General features: G+C 50.7%; 1 long non-coding RNA gene across 1 annotated transcript; it reads right to left on the bottom strand.

The window, feature by feature from the left end:
- Nucleotides 1–2,067: 2,067 nt before the first annotated feature.
- Nucleotides 2,068–6,977, bottom strand: LOC115078184. The gene is made up of 3 exons (XR_003853082.1): nucleotides 6,864–6,977; nucleotides 3,038–3,111; nucleotides 2,068–2,932 (listed from the first exon to the last, which is right to left on the bottom strand). It is a non-coding gene; the product is annotated as an uncharacterized LOC115078184 (long non-coding RNA).
- Between the last annotated feature and the right edge of the window lie 188 nt (nucleotides 6,978–7,165).

The raw sequence follows: 7,165 nt of genomic DNA, 5'->3' as shown, positions 1-7,165 counted from the left end.
GCAGCTTCCCAGGCACTGGCGGGAGCAATTCTTTGTGCAATATCACAATATCAATGCTGAAGGAATTACATAGGGGAAAAGAGGCAAGCAACAAATAATATAGAATCTGAATATTCACATATGAAAAATGAACGTCGGAAACAGGTTCTTCCCTGGTATGCACTGTGCTGACCGACTGATGTTTTGTTTTCCTGTGAACTGCAGGCACTCTTACAAATTGTTGTCCCAAAAGCCTCATGTTCCCTTCCTAGGCAATGAGTCCCCAGAGACAGTCCATTGGGTATAAGTTACTGTCCAGAAAGGTCGCTCGTTGTTAAGGCCACACACTGACAGCTGCTAGGGCTTCCGCTTATCGACTAGCTACTGCCTTTCAGTATCCATCACTCTAATCAGCCTCTCTCCAAATCCTACCCTGCAAGGTCCTTGTCTGGTGTGAGGCAGGCATGGGGTGGCATCAGGGGAACAGGGGCTTTGTAAGTCACATCATCTAAGTTTGTGTTTCATACTGTTTGTTCCTGCTAACCCAAGTGTTTCTCATGTTTCTTGCCTTCAGTATGCACAAAAAACATTACATTAACAGTTTCAAGCATAAGTGTATATGTATGTGGCAAAATGTAGGCACCTTCTTTCTTCCTGCCTCAGGGTCATGCTGACCTTAGGAGGGGGGGGTCCAACTTCTAATTATGCAATCCAATGGCAGAGAACGTGTGTCCATTATCCAGGGGCACCATCCCTTCGTCACTAATGGGCAGAGCACAGCTAATCTCAGGGCAAATCCCTTCTTACTGGCCCTGTTTCCTTCACAGAATTGAGGTGAACCTCTGCCAGCATCGATATAACAAAGGCCCCAGTTCACAATGAGTTTTTCTAATGAAAACCTGACCTCCCCAGGGTACAAGAACAGTGGTGGGAGTGGCAAGGACTCAGAAGAGAAATTAGTTTGTGGCTGCTTCCCGTGAAGATGCATGCACTGATCAAATGTGAGTCACCACTAGTCATTCCAGATATGGTCCAAAAGCGCACCAGATCATCCCTCAGCCAGGAGTTCATGAAGCTTCCCATCAGGTCAGGCCACAGACTGACCTGACAGAATACTGAACAGCAAGAAATTAGCCCATTGATGAGTCTTAACTGAGGCCAGGATAAATGCATTTTGGCAGGGTTGAGAGGCAGCGCCTCTGTCCGGCTCAATGCAGGAGTTAGCCAGAAACATCGATATCCCCGGTTATCCGGCTAAGTAGCTGGCCGGCTACATTTCGGCCAGCTAAGAGAAGCGGCATGCAGGCGTCAGTTACGGCCATCTAAGCGCAGACCTAGCCAGATAAAAGTACCCATCAGTCCTACGACCGAGTATGGGCTATACCGGCTCTAGCAGCCCGGAGCAGTGAGGGGGAAGAGGGATCCTCTGCAGCTTATCTAGGAGGAGGGCCAATCCCGCTAATGGAGCAGGGGAAAGGGATGGACTACACAGAATGCTAGGCCCCACCAAGGCGTCTGCGTGCAAAGGCAGCCTTTAAGCAAAAGGCAGCAACAGCTTGAAGCTGGAATTACCAGTTTCAAATCTGCAAGGGAGACCGCCAAACGCGGCCTCAGACCCGGCCGAGGCGAGGCTTTGGAAGGACTACGCTTCCCAGCATTCTCGGCTGGGGCGCATGCGCAGGGCGCCCCGACCGGTACCAAATGTAAGACGGGGCCAGGCGGGGAGTTCTTTGCCGAATTTGGCTGGGGCTCATTGAGCTCCCGCTCTGGATTCTCGGGTGCACCCGGCGGTTGGTAGCCGTAGAGATGGAGGAGGGTGGGTATGGAAAAGGGATACCGCGTCTCCCCTCTCCGCGGAGGGTCAGTGGCAGCTCCTGAGCAGGGTTGCCAGGTTTTCATGAAAGAACAAGCACTTTTTTCCAAAAAAACAAGCCCAAAACACGTGAAATTGAAACACCAATGTCTGAGAGACGCATAGATGACAAAGGAGCTTAGCTTTTTGCATGTTTCTCTGTTTTAGCATGTTTATTTATTTAAATGATTTTATATACCGATAGCCGTTTGCACATCGTATCAGTTTCCAGAAAACTAAAACTTTTTGACATTGTCATTAAACAGAACTTTTGGCACTGCCATTACATAGAACAGTAAACTTTGCATACAATAGAAGAACATCAGCAAACAGAAACTGGGTAACTATTTACAAGGAACGAAGGTTCCTAAAATTGGGAGCAGATGAAGGAGAAGTTAACAAACGTACATTGTGAAGGTAATACATGTGAGGCACTGTAAATATATAAGGAAATCAAAGGGGAGAAGGGAGATGAGAGAAGAGTCAGCAGAAGCACATTGTAAATGGTGATACCAGGAATGCATTATACACCACTTGGGGGGACATCAGGAGGATGGTTGTTGAGGGAGGGGTAGGCCTGTAAGAAGAGCCAGGTTTTTAGCTTTTTTTTTTAATTTGGGAGTAGATGTTTCAGTGCGCAAGTCTGGGGGCATAGAGTTCCACAGGGTGGGGCCGGCCCGGGAAAAGGCTCTGTTCATTGTGGAAATAAGTTTAGTGGATTTGATAGAGGGGGTACGGAGTGTCCCTGGAGGGCAGTACGGGTGGGTCTAGTGGATGTACGGGAAAGCAGCGGGGGGTTGATCCAGTCAGTGTTTTCGTTAGTGATGCTTTTATGATTGAGGGAGAGAACTTTGCAGAAGGTCTGCATGATGTGCACGAACGTCACACTTACAAAATTTGCACGTAGCCTTATTCTCATTGCTGAAAACCGGCTGAATCCATGCTTTTAGTTCACGTTCCTCTTCCCATGCTTTGCAGTACTTTTTACTGTATTTAGCCCAGTTCTTTACTGTAGCCATAGTAGATCAAAACCATTTAGTAGTGCAGCAGCCAAGGACGGAAACAGTAGGTATAGACTGGCTTTCTTACAGAGGTGATCTTCTACAGGGAGAAGAAATGAAAGAAAAAAAAAAAGCAAAATTAGAGGAAAGCAAAAGTGGTGTAGAAAAATAGCATTACAAGTTTCCATGTCACACTTTTTTTTACCTGTAGTCAGCAGGTATGGACAAGCTTTCTTTTGTCAAAATAAGGGTGTTTTTTTTTTAATAAAAGGTGATCAGCTACAGGGAAGAAATGAGAAAAAAAAATAGATAAAATCAAGTGGAGTAGAACAAATTGGAGAAATTACTTACCTGATAATTTCGTTTTCCTTAGTGTAGACAGATGGACTCAGGACCAATGGGTATAGTGTACTCCTGTTAGCAGCTGGAGACGGAGCAGATTTCAATCTGACGCCAGCCCCTAGTACAGTGATGGCCAACCTTTTGCGCTCAGTGTGTCAAAATTCATAAAAAAACAGAGCATAACTCGGGTGGTGTCACTTCTAGAAAAATCCATAATTTTGTGATATTTGTAGCTCTAATATTAATAACAAAGTTATAATTTTAATATGTTCTGTATTTATTAATAAAGCAAAACAAATAATTATTTACCTTACCTGCTTAGTGACTTTTTTTGCTGAATTTCATTGGCTAAATCTTCAATTAAAACACTCTCTCCCCCTCCAAACTCTCACTCCCCTGGATTTTCTCATACACACTCATGCTCTCACACTCACTGGTTCCCACACCCCCACACACTGAACCCCAGGCAGGCTCCCATTCATTTTCACACCACTCCCGCTCCATCCTCCAGGCAGGCTCCCATGCATTCACACACATACACCCGCAGGCAGAGTCCCATTCATTCACATGCACACACTAAAGGCAGACCCCCCTCTCTTTTGCCAGCAACCTCAGAACCTCTCATTCCTCTGCTGCTACTGTCATTGCTGCCTCGTGGCTATTGGGGAGGTGCCGATTGCTGCTACTGACACTGAAGCCCATTCTGCTGCCTCCTCTGTGCAGGCCCCATGGTCTTCCATTTTCTCCATGCTGATCTCGTACATTGTGAGATCTGCATAGAGAAAGTGCTATTCTTGCACATTCCCAAAGATTACATGTGCCAATCAATAAAAAGTAATTTATTTTGTTTTTTACCTTTGCTGTCTGATCTTCGTTTTCTAATTGGTTGGTCACAGGCTTTTTTTTCCCACCTTCCCTTTCTTATTTTTTTTGCCAATTCCTTTTATATTGTCTTTTTTTCTGTTTCTTTTCTCTCCATCTTCTTCCCTCAAACACAAAGGTTCTCATTCTCACATGCATTTCTCTCTCTCACACACACACAGGCTCTGTCACATGCTCGCTCTCAAACAATCATTCATACACACAGTCTCTCACTGGCACATGCTGTCTGACTCTCACACACACAGGCTCTCTCTCACTCCCACATGCTGTCTTGCTCAAGCACATGCTGTCTCTGCAAACATTCAGGTCCTCACTCTCACACACAATCTCTCAACTCATCTCATATACGCACACACACACACACCCTCTACAGACCCTCAGCCTCTCTCTCACCTCTGGGCCTCCTCTTCGCGGGTCGTCGCAGGATGGGCTCTGCGGCAGCCCTGCTACCAGGCCTCTTCCTCTTCTCGGGCCGCTGCGACTTGGGATTTGCGGCTGCCCGTAAACGCAAGCGCTGCTCCTCTTCTGCACGCGCCGATGCTTCACCTCCTTCCAGCCCACGTGGCTCCGGCAACGTTTACTTCCGGGGCCGCACAGGCAGGAATTAGGAGGAGCATCAGCGCGTTTAAACGTGATCTTTTTCTTCGGGCCGCGGCCCTGCCTATCTGCCTGTCGCTGCGCCCGGGGGAATTGGGGGGGGGGGGGGGGGGGGGGGGGAGGGGTCCGGAGGGTGGGGGGATACTAAAAAACTAGTTTTAAAGGGTCGGCGCAGCTGATTAAAAAAAAAAAAAGGCTGGGCACAGCTTTTGTTTATGTTGACCACCCATCCTAGGCTTTCCAGTAGTGCTATGACTCTGCTGGTTGCTTGGTGGCTTTCCTCCGGTGACTTCGCCCTGATCAGCCAATCGTCCAGGTAGGGATGAACGAGGATTCCCTCCTTCCTGAGTGTTGCCGCCACTATTACTATTACCTTGGTGAACGTCCGGGGTGCTGTGGCTAACCCGAAGGGTAGTGCCTGGAACTGATAGTGACGATTCAGGACCTTGAAGCGTAGGAAGTGCTGGTGTTCCTGATGCATTGGGATGTGTAAGTAGGCCTCCGACAGATCCAGGGATGTGAGGAACTCTCCTGGTTGTATTGCTTGCCCGTATGACGGATCGTAAGGTTTCCATGCGGAAGCGGGGAACCCTTAGGTGGCGGTTGACCGACTTGAGGTCCAGGATGGGCCTGAATGTGCCCTCTTTCTTGGGTACGATGAAGTAAATGGAGTAATGTCCAGTATTCATTTCCCGTATAGACACCGGGGTTATGGCCTCGAGGGTCAGAAGCCTGTTCAGTGTAGCTTCCACTGCCACCCTCTTGAGGGGGTCATGGCAGGGAGATTCCATGAATTTGTCGGGGGGGGGGAGTTCGAATGAAGTCGAGTTAGTACCCCTCCCGGATGATGGCCAGGACCCATTTGTCCGTAGTTATCTCGACCCATCTGCGATAGAATAAGGCTAGTCTGCCCCTATAGCATCTTCCCTTGGATGGGTCGGCTGATTCTCATTGTGGGGTGCGGCCGGAGCCTGCACCCGCGCTGGTTCTTCTCTTGGTGTGCTTGTTCCGAAAGGAAATAAAAGATACCAGCCCCTCACACTCATTCCCCCCTCCGAGCACATGCCTGGCCCCCACACACTCACTCATTCCCCCCTCCGAGCACATGCCTGGCCCCCACACACTCACTCATTCCCCTCTCCGAGCACATCCCTGGCCCCCACACACTCACTCATTCCCCTCTCCGAGCACATCCCTGGCCCCCACACACTCACTCATTCCCCTCTCCAAGCACATCCCTGGCCCCCACACACTCACTCATTCCCCTCTCCAAGCACATCTCTGGCCCCCACACTCTCATTCATTCCCCTCTCCCCACCCCCCTCGGAGCACATCTCTGACCCCCCACACTCTCATTCATTCCCCTCTCCCCACCCCCCTCCGAGCACATCTCTGGCCCCCACACTCTCATTCCCCTCTCCCCACCCCCCTCCGAGCACATCTCTGGCCCCCCACATTCTCATTCCCCTCTCCCCACCCCCCTCCGAGCACATCTCTGGCCCCCCACACTCTCTTATTCATTCCCCTCTCCCCACCCCCTCCGAGCACATCTCTGGCCCCCACACTCTCATTCCCCTCTCCCCACCCCCCTCCGAGCACATCTCTGGCCCCCCACACTCTCTTATTCATTCCCCTCTCCCCACCCCCCTCCGAGCACATCTCTGGCCCCCACACTCTCATTCCCCTCTCCCCACCCCCCTCCGAGCACATCTCTGGCCCCCACACTCTCATTCATTCCCCTCTCCCCATTCATTCCCCTCTCCCCACCCCCCTCCGAGCACATCTCTGGCCCCCACACTCTCTTATTCATTCCCCTCTCCCCACCCCCCTCCGAGCACATCTCTGGCCCCCACACTCTCATTCATTCCCCTCTCCCCATTCATTCCCCTCTCCCCCCCCCCCTCCGAGCACATCTCTGGCCCCCCACACTCTCATTCATTCCCCTCTCCCCATTCATTCCCCTCTCCCCACCCCCCTCCGAGCACATCTCTGGCCCCCCACACTCTCATTCATTCCCCTCTCCCCATTCATTCCCCTCTCCCCACCCCCCTCCGAGCACATCTCTGGCCCCCCACACTCTCATTCATTCCCCTCTCCCCACCCCCCTCCGAGCACATCTCTGGCCCCCCACACTCTCATTCATTCCCCTCTCCCCACGCCCCTCCGAGCACATCTCTGGCCCCCACACTCTCATTCTCCCCTCCTGATACCTGGCTGTAGCTGCACAGTCTGAAGATTCCTTTGCTGTTGCCCTCCAATGCCCTGCTGCTGCCCTTCCCGTTCCAGGTCTGCCAACAAACATGTGCTCGTGAGGTATCCATCAACAAGGCTTGCAGCTCACTAGTTGAATCCTGCTCTGATTGGCTTACTGCTGCAATATAGGGATAGGGTGTGCCGGATATGGACAGGCTTCATAGCAGCAGCAGCAGCCAATCACTGTAACATCAGAGCACAAGTCCCGCCCAACAAGCCCAAAAAAACGCGACTGGCAGAAAAAATAGCCCAATTAAAA

Source organism: Rhinatrema bivittatum, chromosome 16 (assembly GCF_901001135.1).
Source record: "Rhinatrema bivittatum chromosome 16, aRhiBiv1.1, whole genome shotgun sequence".
Lineage (NCBI taxonomy): Eukaryota > Metazoa > Chordata > Amphibia > Gymnophiona > Rhinatrematidae > Rhinatrema > Rhinatrema bivittatum.
The sequence above is the reverse complement of the archived record's forward strand: the minus strand, read 5'-3'. Positions and strand labels throughout refer to the sequence as shown.